The 13,477-nt window shown below is 32.9% G+C and overlaps 1 long non-coding RNA gene across 1 annotated transcript in view; it reads left to right on the plus strand.

Moving 5' to 3' along the window:
- The first annotated feature begins 231 nt into the window (after positions 1-231).
- Positions 232-13,477, plus strand: part of LOC143663689 (uncharacterized) — a 148,173-nt gene continuing 134,927 nt past the window's right edge. The window contains exon 1 of the long non-coding RNA XR_013166123.1: positions 232-325. This is a non-coding gene — a long non-coding RNA (uncharacterized LOC143663689). The remainder of the gene's footprint in view (positions 326-13,477) is intronic.

Below are 13,477 nucleotides of genomic sequence, written 5' to 3' on the forward strand. Positions count from 1 at the left end.
AACTTGGCCAGGTGGTGGTACCTGTTTGTCTGGTTGCACAAGTGCTGGCTTGTCTTTTGCTATGAGAACATTTCATAGAATTAAATCATCACGTCAGCTACATCCACGGATGATTCCATTTGTAATCTGCCAAGGAGAGTGTCTTCTTTAATGAGTGATGCTTAATCTAATCCCTCAAAGCCTTTTAAGGAGGACTCAAAAGACACAGGCTTCTTCCTGCTTCAGCCCGGGAGCCTCTCCTGTGAAGTTCATCCAGACCCTCCATCAGAATCGTCAGCTTCACATTCTGCCCTGTGGATTTTGGACTCTACATTCCCACAATTATGTGAGACAATTTTATAAGTTTTATATTTATGAATATTTCCTGTTGATTTTGTTTTTCTAGAGAACACTAACTAATGCACAAGGGAAGTATTAAATATTCCCATTGTGATATAAGGTAAAAACCGGAAAAAAAGCAATTAGTGAAGCAACTATTATAATTGCTAAATATCTAAATATTTATTGAAGAAATATTGGCATGGATTAAAATGTTAGGAATTTTCTTTAGTGTTTTATTCATGTGTATATTCCATATATCCTCAGCATAAAGCAATCTCAGAATAATTAATCATGATTTTCATATCAGAATCATTTTGCATTTTGTTCCCCATCTTATCTATTGGACAAATTATGATACATCTCTCTCTTAACATTTATTAAAAGTTGATCTTTCCATTACACAGATATTGCAAAAAATTTATTTACTCTACTTTTCCACTTTTTACATGAAACTCTACATATACCTAAGAATTTTTGAAAGAATGTAGATAACTCTTAGTAGTCAGCTGTCTGGCATAACTGTTTTATGGAACAAACAGATATTCATCCATCTTAATACATGTCTTATTGGCCAATTTACCTCAGTCCAAATTCTGCTTCTGCAGAACCTTCCTAATTATTCATTCCACAAAATAACCATAATATTGAGGGCTATTCTACAAATGCCTCATTTAAAAATTAAAATGAAAAAAAAGCAAATGCCATGGAGATAAAACAATGGGTTAATGGTAGATAAATGCAGTTTATGATGGAACTGATCCAAGATATATTCATGTCTTTGTTCGGCAGCCAAAAATATTCATTTCTTATAGAATGTCAATCATGGAGATTAGTAAAGAAAGAAAAACAGCAATTTGAAATAATTTGCATTTGTAAGAGCATGTGCCAATTATGTGTTCCATTAGCATTTTATTAGTAAAAATCATATGAAAATTTCAGAAAGCTGAAGGGAAAGGAGGGTTGAATATATTTATACAAAATATACAGTAGCTATCATTGTATAAAATAGGATAGCCTACTCTACAGAGCTTTTTATTTTTTATAAAGACAAATTGACAATGGTATTACACACACTTGAATAAATATTATACTGTTATTATAAAATCTATTATGAAAGATACTGTGGCAATATGTAAAGCAAATATAACAAATTGACTTGTGGAAAAATAAAGACTCAAAATTACAACATCACTTTTCAAATAATGCAAATAATCACATGAAAATACTATAAGAGAACAATGCAAAAATTACCATAACTTGCTTACTGAGATGGTGTGATGATTAGTTGTGTGTTTGTCAATTTCTCTTTTATTTTTTTCAATCTTTTGTTTTGATTACTTTGTTTTAATTATTTTTAATTACGTTGAAATGGAAACTAAAATATGATAATATAAACTTCACACTTAAAACTTTGTGTTTTCTTTATAGTGAGGAATGCTAGAACCATTTCTAGCTTATTCTTCCATAGCTGGTGTGTTTTGTACGCAGTGGGGAATAAGGGTTAAATGCATTAAGTCTACCACTGAGCTGTGTCCCTCTTTCTGTGAGGCAGGTTCATTAGCCTTGTTAAATAAGTGCTTTGATGGATAGCTGCTTTTGACCCCACTGTATAGTTGGAACTGCACACAACTTATAAAAATAAAATATTGACTTTTTTTTTTTAAAGAAAATGCACTTTAGAAATGGATCATTTACTTCTTGAGGCAAGTGTACTCCAGGTGAAATTGTTACGAAGTTACTAACTTACCTGTAAAGTATGGGCTTTTCTAAAGAAAATCAATGGGGCGAAGGCATGACTTCGAGTGAGGGCAAGGGCCTCCCTCTGAAACTCCTCTGCAACTCAGCCAATTCAAATAGGAATATTGGGACCACTTTTTAGATACTCTCTTCTAAAAGCAGCAGCAAGAGTAACATTTTTTAAACTGGGTCACATAAAATAACTGTTGAAGTGTAAACCCTCCAAAGACCTCTCCTTTCATTGAGTAAAAGCAGAGCCAGTACCTGACCTACGAAGCCCTAACTAACCCATCTTGGTTATATCTCTGACTTCCTTGTTCATGACTCTCTCCTTGACCACTCTGCTCCAGTTATATTCAGTCTTGTTACTATATTTATTTTTTTTTATTTTTTTGTACAGGGCATCCTCAAAGTTAGGACCTTATCACGAGGTGTTCTCTCTAACAGGAACAGATTATCTCCCAGGAGCTCACACGACTCCCTGACCTATGTCCTCCAGTTAGTATTAATGTCTCCTTTTCAATCAAGCATGGTTGAACAACCTCTTTAAAACTGTTATGAAGCCATTTAACTCTAGACATGCCACTTTCTATACCTCTCAATCTCTGTATATTTTATTTTCCATCAGAGATATAATCTTATAACTAATTAGGCAACTTATTTTTTGTGTGTTTGCTGTGTGCCTTTTGCAATATGATACTAAATTTAAATTCCAAAAGAGCAGGGTATTTTTAACTGTTGTATATACTAATGCATGCCCAGTACCAAGAACAGTTCTGGCACAGAATAGGTGATCAATAATTATTGAATGAATTGAATCCTTGTCTTTTTCATGTTTTCCAAAAAGTAAACACCTCAGTTTATTATCTATACTGCTGACTTCACATTATCCTTTCTTGTATGCTATAGTCAATGTTAGAGTTTAGTTGTGTTCCTGAAAGTAGGCAGCTAAATCTGTTTAAAAATATATTTATCATAATTAGAGTGTTTTCCATTGACCTATGCAATTTTTTGGCAACCCAACATCCAATTTCTCTTCATCTTGTCGTTGAACTCTTTCTATGGAGAAATACACATCTCATTTTTGCCAGTCTTATATATTTAAGATGGGGTCAAGATGAATCCCCAGTTAACCAGGAATGGGCATGTATGCAGGGCCTGAATATTCATAGTCATAATGAATGGTTCAAGGAAGGCATGTGACCTATTTTATGTCAAAATAATTAGCTTTAGAAGAAACCATTGAAAAAGTGCCATCTCTAGTTTCAGCATTTCTGGAATTTATAAATCAAATGACATACTCTAATCAAATATTCATTTATCTTCAGTCCTCTATTCTTTCTACTGCACATGTTAATGTCGATGTCAATAACTTTATTTTTGTGAATTCTTTACTTGATTATGTATAAAGGTAGCCTACTCATCTCTCCTTAATCTAGAACCAATGATTTTGCCAACATTCTCTGCATTACTCTATTTGTTCTACCACAGACATTCTATGTCATCAAGATCAAGTATTGACTGAATTGTTTCCACTTACCACAATAAGCAACTCTTTGTCATTCTTTCAAGTGTACAGATCACTGCCTCTACAAATGTTTTGCCTCTACTCTTAAATGGGCCTTTAAATCTGCTCCCTAATCCTCAATTTTCCTGGTCAACTTTCTTTCTTTCTCATTAAAGTAAAAGTTTACAATTAGTTCCTCTCTGTTTGAATGTGATCCCGACTGTATCTCCAATCAGTGTCAACAAACTCCTTAGTTTTCTGTTTCATGAACGTAGGCCTCTTAATTTTTGACACACCTTCAATAATATCAACTTTTGCATCCATCTTTTTATTTACTTCCTGCTATAATGGCACAAGTATGGTTATATAAAATTAATACGCCAACTCAAAGTCTGGATTCTACTTCTAATTTCTTCATTACAAATCTAATTGCATTAATAATTCCTGAATAATTTCCTTAGTTATATAAAACTTGACAAAATTAAGCATATGCCAAAATAAGTAAACTCTTTATCTTTGGGATGCTATGATTTAGGAGATAAAGTCAAAAACATTTTATCTTATGAGCCTTGTTGCCTGATATCTTAGTGTGCTGAGGATGCTGTAACAAAGGATCACAAACTAGGTGATTTAAAATAACAGAAGGGTATGGTTGCACAGCTCTGGAGGCCAGAAGTATGAAATTAAGGTTGCAGTAAGTTCATACTTCCTCTTAAATCTGTAGGGAAGAATATGTTCCATATCTTTCTTCTGGCTTTTGGTGGTAGCTTGCCAGCAAAACATGGTGTTCTCCTTTTCATTTGTTACATGCCCTTCTTCTCTTTGTCTCTATTGTGTCCAAATATCTCCTTCATATAAGGGCACTTGTCATATTAGACTAAGGCTCATGCTACTTCAGTATGTCCTCATACTTGCCTACTCTTATCTCTAACAACCCTATTTCCAAGAAAGGTCACATTCTGAGGTACTGGGGATTAGGTCCATATATTTTTATGGAACACAATTCAGAAACCCTTGTTTGATGAGCTATAATAATCAAACTTCAAATGAACTCTTGCAAAGTGAACACTTCCTGGCAAGAAACCTGGTTTTATGATATAATTTCATAAATAATTTAATGACATGGGACCACAGAAGGGCTTTCCTGATAAAAGTGATTCTGTAGCTCTATGACAAAGGTGAATAGGCAGTTTTATAATTACTTTGGACAAGCCTGGATTTCCAAGTAAGAAATGTCCATATAGATGGAAGAGACAATATACATTAATGTAAAATAAAAGGATAATAAAGCCAGGAGAATGAGATGGAGAAAATGAAGGGATTCATAGATGCTATATCTGGGGAAATATATACAAAGCAGCTAAGTTTCAGGTTATATATAGCTAAGGTTTAAGTGTTTGGAATAAAGATCATTCTAGATATTTCAAACAAGAATAAAGTTAAAACATCAAATTAGGAGCTTTCAAAATGTTGGAGTCACTGGAGAAGCATCAGTTAGATGTGTTACCACATGAATGTATGGTTTGCCTTTACAGTGACTTTCCAAAGATCAGAAGTTTGCTGGCATTTCTGACTCCATTACAAGTGCCTTCACTAAAACAAGTATCAATATACCAAGATACGAAATGTAGACACTGGCTACCATAAACACTAATGTCTATCAAAACTTATTTGCCAACATTACAGCATCAGGCTGAGTTAAGATATTTTACCTTAAAATTCCTTCAAGTTACATGGGAACACACCTAGATGACAGAACATAAGTCCTATCTTAAGCCCACACTGCAAATTAATTTGGGAAATGCAGTGTCAGCATTTTATCATTGCTATTTGGGAAGGTGAATGGACAGTTGTGATAATGGAGGTTAACTGTCAACATACTATACTCTATACTACTCCAATTATCTTGGCTTTTAAACAAAGGAGTACATTAAGCAGCTTTAATATATGATCATATTCACATTTTGGAAATATTAAGGTTTACAATAAGGAGAATGGCTAAAAGAGATGCAAAATAGATCCTGGAAAACAGTTTAAAGGCTATTGCAGTGTTGGTCAAACTGACAAATGTTATTTAACTGGACTTAGGTAATGGTCATGTGGATAAAAGAAAACAGAATTTTTTAAAACACAGAAGGAATAAATGTGGTAAAATTTATGAATATATTAGTTTGGTTTCTTCTGAAGTAGGTCCTGAGACAAAGATTTAATTGCAAAGTAAGTTTTGAATGTGATTCAATTTAGTACTGGTAAATGAGTTGGAAAGTGAGATGGGAAGAGGATGAAAGCTAGTTCAGAAGTGTCGTTGAGGAGTTTGCCATTGTGATCATTTTGAGCTCTTTTCTACTGAGGGTCTCTAGAAAACAGTGTAGAAAATTCTCCATTATTGTCCTATGTATAGGATATGGATGCCAGGGAATTAGCTTCCAAATTCCCTTCATGATTAACTGAAGGTTATTCCTAAATCAATAATTTCCAGTTCTTCCAACCTAACCCACATATGAGCTGAGCACATCAGAGAAACACTTCAGGTGGAAGGTCACAGGCATGTGCAAAATGTAGCCAAGTGCATGAACAGGAATTATAAGAGCTACGGAAATATTAACAGGAAAGCGACAATATCTGCCATAAGGAAGTAATGACGAAGGTCATTGTGGGACAGGAAGGTAGCTAGGCATGGCTTCAATATTTGTATTTTAAACAAATACATGTGCCTGTCACTAAAAATAGGAACAGTAGAAAACCATGCTCAAGAAAGATGGAGACTGCAATATCAGAAATAGCGTGTTTAAGTTCTCAATGAATATCTGAAAGGTGATGTTAAGTAAGTAGTGTATATGAGTGTGAGATCAGAGAAGAGGACTAAGCTGGAAACTTACATTTTGTAGATATTGGTTTTATTAAAACCATAAGTGTGTGCAGGGAGTATTATGGTTGATGTCGCTGCTTGCTCAGATTCCCTTTGCAAGGTCTTTGCATGCATTCCCTAGTTGTTTTGCATGTTGGCCCCTAACAACTCACATCTATACTCCCTTAATAGAATTGTTTCCATCTGGAATAGCTCCCTTTATCAGAGACTTTATGAAGCACCACAAGGATGGCCCATAACCAATGGTTGATTGCAGTGGGGTACCAAACATCAGAGTATCTGCCTCAAGGTGTAGGTCCCTCTGCAATTTCTGTTGCATTGAATATCCATGTGAATCAGGCCATAGTTCAACTTTACTTGAGACAAAATTCTTGCTCAACTTTTTCTTCTCCATTTTTTTGTAATACTTCCAACTCCCTTACAATATTTCACTTAAAAATACTCTCTCAATAAATTACATGCATCTTAATCTCTTCCTCACACATGTAAACCACATAAGCAGATGGTATACAACCACACATCACTCACAACTCTTGCTTCTATCTTGGTTCATACCTCTGACTCATGTATAATTCCTTGATGTGTTGCTTGGGGATCTAGCTGGGAAGCTGAGAATGGACTCTACTGAACCACAGCCCTACTCCACTGTGTGAAAAGCAGTTGTGAAAGGAAATCCTTCAGGTTACCAGAGCCTTGGTTGTGCACTTGGTCATTTACTTTCTATGGAGATGGAAATGACTGCATTAAAAGTGAACATAGATTCATGGGCAGTGACAATTGCTAAGCTATTTGAAAGTATCTGAAAGTGTTTATATTAGAAGATTGATGAATATGAGGTCTGAGGAAGAGATAAATGAATAGTCCTATTCAAGATGATAAAAACTGTGATGATCTTTCCATCACACCTTATCCCACACTGGAGAGCAGACACATAGAAAAGACAACAAAAAAGGAAATGAACAGGATAACTCAGACAGTCAGTATCTGTAGCTATGCCAGTGCTCACAAAATGGTAGTTAATGATGGTGACAGAGATAAACACTATTGCTGGACAGTGGGGGAAAATGAGATCTATACATTCTGCGTTCTGAACCTATTTCACTAGAAATGGTTATTAAGATCACCGATGATGTCCTTGTTACAAAATCCATTTACTCTCCTTCTCATCTTAGGAACTTTTGGTAGCATTTAACACTGTTGAATACTTTATCTTGGTTTAGTTATCTTCTCTTATCATTTAAAAAACTGTCCATATTTTCCTTTTACTTCTCTGGGAGTTATTTCTTAGTCTTTTTAAATATAGATATTTTCAGCGTTCTTTCCAGACTTTTTCTCTCTCCACTAGGTAGTCTTCTTTGATGATTACTACATTGACATTCAAGGTTTTAATCATGAGTTAGGTTATTGTACCACGTACACACATAAACACACACTCGCATGTGCTTGGGAAAAACATGTGAAGAGATAGGTATTCTTGTCAGTTGTTTGTGCTACAGAAATTAGTATATTCTTTTGGGAGTTAAAAATTGAAAGTGTGTTCACTCTTGGCCCAGACATTCCATTTCTGTCTATTCTAGAAAAATACTTATAATTATCTACAGACAAGACAGGAACAAAAAAATTTCCCTTGGAACATTGCTTATAAAATTAATGATAAAAAAGTTAAAATGCAATTAATATATTTATTAATTTTAAAACAACTGTAGTATATTCATATTATATGCTGTTATGCTGCAGTTTTAAAAGAATTAAATTTGGATTTTCTAAGAAGCAAACACCAAATGGTATATAGATATGTTAGAGTTTTACTGAAGGAAAGGCTGGTGAAAGATAAAGGGTAAGAAGCAGGAGTAGGCAAGGAGAAGCTTGAGAGGTCAGATTCTGACACTATCGGAAGAAGGGCTGGTAGGAAGAACCTCAGATACTAGGGGAGCTCTGAGGAAATCTCCACTTAGCTGAAGGCTAGTCCTATACCAGAGATTGTCTGTTGTATGAGTATCATGTTGGACAGAAATGGCTCAGCTTTAGTATTGCCACCATACCTGTGCTTGTTTGGGAGCAGTCCAGGTAGAGTGTGGCTTCCTAAGTAATTATGCAGTGGAGTCTAAGGAGGCATCAACTTGAGGTTGTCTTCCAACTCCAGCCCCTATGGCAGATTGTTCTGAAGGAATTCATAGTGGCGAATTTCCACAGCCATCTCATTGAAATTGTTTAGGTTTTAATCTCATTGAAATTGTTTAGGTTTTAAAAAACAATTTTCAGAACAATGTGTACAGTGTATTACCATATGTATAAACGCAGGCACATGCAAAAATTCATATATACAACATAACACAATATTTGGTATTAATTGAGTAATAACTCATACTTAAACAGAATAATTTAGTCATTGCTGATGGAGAGTTGAGCAGGATCTGATTTGTGTAAGTCTATGGGTAGGGTGTGTGTGGTAGAGGAGGGTGGTGGTAATTTCTCAGGATATTTTTGCTTTAATTATATGGTCACTATGTTACATTACTGTTAAAATTAGAAAAGTGTACACATTCTGAGCATTTAAAATAAATTAAATTGTTGATATTGATGTAGTCAAATGCATATGAATAATTGATTATTGTCAAATAAGTTAAAATTTTGTAAAGCATTTTATTGTGAAATATGGCATTTATACAGAAAACTTCATAAACCCATAAGTGCAAGTTTCAACTAACTTTCACAAAAAATCATTCATTTTTTGAAGGAACTGTGCAAGTATACTAGATGCCACCCTCCCAGTCCCTTCTTTATGGCTGCCTGTTACTTCCTTACAAAATAACGTATCCAGACTTCATTGTAAGCCCTTTCTTTCATTACTTTACATATTTGTATCTAAGACATGCCAAACTAGGCTCTGTTTTTAAAATAGAATGATGTGAATTTACTCTTTTCTGTCTGGCTATTTTTTTCTTAAAATTATTCATATGAGATTCATTCTTGTTGCACGTGGCTTCTAATCATTCATTTTCAATACTACACAGCAGCCCATTTTATTAATACCTAGATTATCCATGTATGATGTTTTTAGTATTCACTGTTATTCTACTTTTAACATTATTTTATGCCTTGTGAAATGTATGTGGGCAAATTTCTCTTGGATATAGTGAGGACAGAAATGCTGGGTTAAAAAGTATGTGTAGGCTAAAAAAAAGTATGTGTATGTTGAACTGTTGAAAGTAATGGAAAATATTTACAAAATGGGTATATAACATACTTCTGCCTGAATTGTATGATGATCTTAGTCGCTCCACATGCTTACAAAGACATCATGTTATAATTCTGTTTAACTGTTGCTGTTTTGATGTGCGAGTATTGGTATTTCATTGTGATTTTAATTTGCATTTCCCTAATGACTAATGAAGCGGGACTCCTTTTGAACTGTTTATTTACTCTTTAGATATCCATGTTTGGAATGCTAATTCATGTGTTTTGTACATTTATATATCATGAAGTTTTTTTCATTTATTTATTGATTTACAGATTATTTCTGTGTTCTGGATGCAATCCCTTTGTCAGTTATATTTGTTAAAAATACTACCTGCTATTTTGTAGCTTGCATTTTCACTTCCATAATGGCATCTTATGGTAAACAGGAAATCTTAATCTTTATGTTATAAAGTATATTATGTTATGTTTATTGAATTCATATTTCATTAAAGATGTAAAACTACCCTAATATTAACCTGGAATCTTATTATTGTATCTTTGAATTTACATCTACAATTCCCATGATTTTTTTTTTCCCCATTAAATTATTTTGTTAGGTTAATCAGACAGATTAAAGGTGGTTCACTTTGTTTGGTACCCTTCTAGAAAATATTTCAAGTTTTTAAATGAACTTCCAATACATAAAACAATTACCTTACCAAATTACTTTACCATACACAAATTTCAGATCAAAATACAACACTCTGTTTCTGTTTTCTTACAGTTATAAAATCCCGTCAATACAAACTACATAAAAAAGATAGAACACTTTCACTGACCCTTGGTACAAGAGAACTGCACAATCGCAACACGTTCCCAGAACACAGCTCCTGGGCTCATGAAAAGGGTCTGCCCCTAGTTACCCCACAATATACTGAACCATGATTTTTAATTTATAAGATATTTTAGACATCAAACACTATTTTTATATGAATTTTCAAAATATTTGATCACTATTTATTGAAAAGACTCTTATTCCACATTGTTCTGAATATAGTTAGAAAAATACATATATACAGACATATATACATACATATGTTTATATGTACATATATAAAATTAACAGTTACCTACAAGTTAAACAGGATCCAAATATTCTATTATTTGATGCTAATATATTGATATTATTATAAAAATTTACCTTTCTACACTTAGGTGGTACATAAAACTCTGGTGCATAAAACTTGCTTTTATTTCTTAACATGCATCAAATTTAAACTTCCCAGATGTAATATGTTTTTACTTGAGATGGCAGTTGAATGAATTATTTTTACTGAAAGTGTAGCCTGGGGTGACTATTCTTAGGTGTTTTATGAAATCTGAGGTACTTAGTTTACATTTTCCTATTTATTGCTGAATCTATTTAATATCCATTCTGGGTCACATGTTGGTAAATTACTAAAAGCTTCATTTAATATACCTGAGAATGTACAATAATTTATTTGCTTCACATATAGAGATGGGATGGTAGCATTTCTTTAAACACTTCCTAATTTAACTTTTAATGACTTTTAAACAGTAATGTGGCTTCCTACACTATCTTGTTGTTCTATTCTTATTTTCAGTCTAAAGAAATTTACAATTAAATATGTAAATTTTGGTTGAAGTTGAAAAACAATATATTGATGACTGCTTTTAAAATAGACCAACATGTCATCAATTAATTTTAAATTTCTGGCAGGCCAGTGGGCAGCATAAGCTAGCTACATTTCTTCAGAGCTTGTTGATTGTTAAAAAAATTAACTTTGAATTTCACTAATACTGACTAATTTTATACTGTAAGCAGAAATAATACTTCAAGAATTAAAATTAAATGAAATCTTAACAATTTAACATTAAAGAAAGAAGGAAAAATCAACATTTCCTATTATTGTAGTATCTCTGATTATATGTTTACGTACATATGTATGTCTATTTTCTTAGGAGAATGTAACTTTAGGAATCCAAAACCTTCAAAGCAGCATTCAGAGCTTTGAAGAAATTTAATGCAGGTAAAAGAAAATCTCATGACTTATAAGCATTTTAATTGAACGTTGAGCTGACTTGATGGATTCCTGCACTATAAACATATTTTTAAAGAATGTTTTAAAATATTGCATTTCAAACAGGATTAATGGTTGGATTACTGAGTCTATGCTTTTTTTTTTTTCTGTAGAATAATGTTATACAACATGCACATAAGAGCTGCTAATTACTTGCTGTCCTTAAAATTTATTATATATTTGTCTATCTGGTGCTACTTAATTGAATTAGACATTTAATTTTGACTTGATTTGAAATTATAATATGCAGCATATTAGTTCATTTGTATTAGCATATTTTTCCATTGGTATATTCTGTTTTTTAATGCAAAGATATGTAGAGCAGAAATTTAATTTATTAAACTTGATGTACAATGTGTGTTTTATGAAATTGAATTTTATAATGCCAGAAGTTGTTTATATAAGTGCCCAAATTATGTGTTTGCAGAAGAAATGGGGTAATCACTTAATTTGTCAGAAAGCAAGTAAGAATGGAATCTTTACCATCCTGTATATACTTATTTTTACATTTGTTAGCTTATGCAATTTTCATTACCATAGATTTCTGGATTGAGAGGAGAATTGCTTAGAACGATGCCAATATAATTTTACAATATCACTCATTAAAAATAATTAAAGGCAAAGACATGGTTCATGTAACTGAATTTAGCTTCATTGTCTTAAATGGACTGGACTTTGGAATTGAGTCCTCAGATGAGTGTAAGTATATTTTGCATAAGATAAGGAGAGTGAACTAAATATTTGAAGACTATTAGATTGCAGTAGTCATTTTAAATATTAAGAATTATATTCTGTTTTCCTCCCTGAAGAAGTAAGATTTTACTTTCCGATCTCAGTGGAATTTAGGCATGTTTGCACAGGTCAATGAAATGTCAGCTTAAATGATGTGTCACTTCTGGGTAAGTTCTGTAACAGCCCAAAGAGAATGTTCAACTTTGTTTTGCCCTTGCCGCAGTGATCACCAAAGCAAATATTAGAGTTATTTTCTAATGGATTGTGATTAGCGTAAGTAGAACTATTTTGAAGAACTTTTGAATATGTAGCTATGGCTAGAAAGAAGCTTTCATTGCCTGAAGTCATTGATATTTGGGGATGTTTGTTGGAGTATAATAGCCTATCCTTTTCTGACTGATACACTAATATACTGCAATATTTACTCATTTATTTTGTTTATCTTTGTCTACCTCTTAAAATTATATGGGTCATAGTAAACAATGAACAAACACATAAATACACGATTCATTAAGTCACAGATGTAATCATAGTATCAACACACTGGCCTGGGCCATGGTATACGCTCGACGAATATTTGCTGAATGAATGGATACATGAAGAAAAAATCAGAGGGTTACTTGTTTACAATATGAATAAAGGCAGATTAGATGACAATAAATGTAGGACAGTTTATATATTTGGGGGAGGGTACATGTAAATTATTTCTGTGTTCCTAGTGAGACAAACATACCTTTTAAAAATGAGCTCAATAAATGTTATTTATAATCATCGCACAGGTGAATGAATAAGACAAATAAATATCATGCATAATACTGATATTGAAAAATACACAGAAATTAGTCTGGTTAGAGAAGAAAATTAAAACAACTTGATAATGATGAAAGTACCAGTTGAAAGGCAATATAAATATATGATTTATACCCCTGAATAAATTCCCACTTTTATTTAAAGTATATTATGAAAATATAGCTGTCAAATTTTAAGTTCCATACAGATATCTCAACATGTTGCAACAAGTTTAGACTT

Source organism: Tamandua tetradactyla, chromosome 19 (assembly GCF_023851605.1).
Source record: "Tamandua tetradactyla isolate mTamTet1 chromosome 19, mTamTet1.pri, whole genome shotgun sequence".
NCBI lineage: Eukaryota > Metazoa > Chordata > Mammalia > Pilosa > Myrmecophagidae > Tamandua > Tamandua tetradactyla.